Here is an 868-nt window from a genome sequence, read left to right on the forward strand (position 1 = left end):
CTAGAATTCTCCAGCGTATGGGTGTGCTCGATCGCAACCCGTATGCGATCGATCGAAGGACTGCGATCGATCCTGTAATGCTGGGCGCTCGATCGCATGTGCCTTGCGCTCGTGGTCTTCGCCTGTAGTGCACTCGATTGCAGCTCCCCTGCGATCGATCGCACTACTAGAGCTTCCAAAATTCCCAAAATAGCTCTTTTATGCTCAAGACTTTCAAAATTGCTTCATTTTCTTCCAATAACCTACAAAAACAAAGAAAACACATAAAAGAACTAAAAAGACTTAAATTAACCAAAACTAAAGGATTAACATATATAAGTTAAGGGCAAAAAATATGAATATTTTAGCACTTAACATACCCCTTAACTTACATATTGCTACTCCCTTAGCAATACAAAACTAAAAACTAAATGGAAAACTGAAAACAAAAAGATAAATCCATTTTTCGTGGGATGTACGATTGCATTTAGCGTATGCAACAAGCCTTTTAAACTCCTAGGAATTTCCTAGAGGACTAGTGGAGTCTCGTGAGGGTTTTCTAAGAATGTTACCCACAAACATCATGCACAGTTCATATTATTCCAAAAATTAAAGTATCACTTTAAGATCATGATTTTCATTCATTAGTAAGCTTAAAAAGATGAACTCCATCTTCACAATGAATTGGAATCTTAAAGTTCAATTACTTACAAAGGACATGCTAAAACATCACGAGTTTGAAAATAATGTAAAGTGAACTAGCACAAAATTATGAGGCTTCCAATTATTTCCAATGTGCAATGTCTTCATATCTTAAAGTTCACTGAAATCCCTATTAGAATGAACAACAATGGCATATTTTTTTCTTTTTCTTCTTTCTTTTTTCTTT

Source organism: Corylus avellana, chromosome ca4 (assembly GCF_901000735.1).
Source record: "Corylus avellana chromosome ca4, CavTom2PMs-1.0".
In the NCBI taxonomy this organism is placed as follows: domain Eukaryota; kingdom Viridiplantae; phylum Streptophyta; class Magnoliopsida; order Fagales; family Betulaceae; genus Corylus; species Corylus avellana.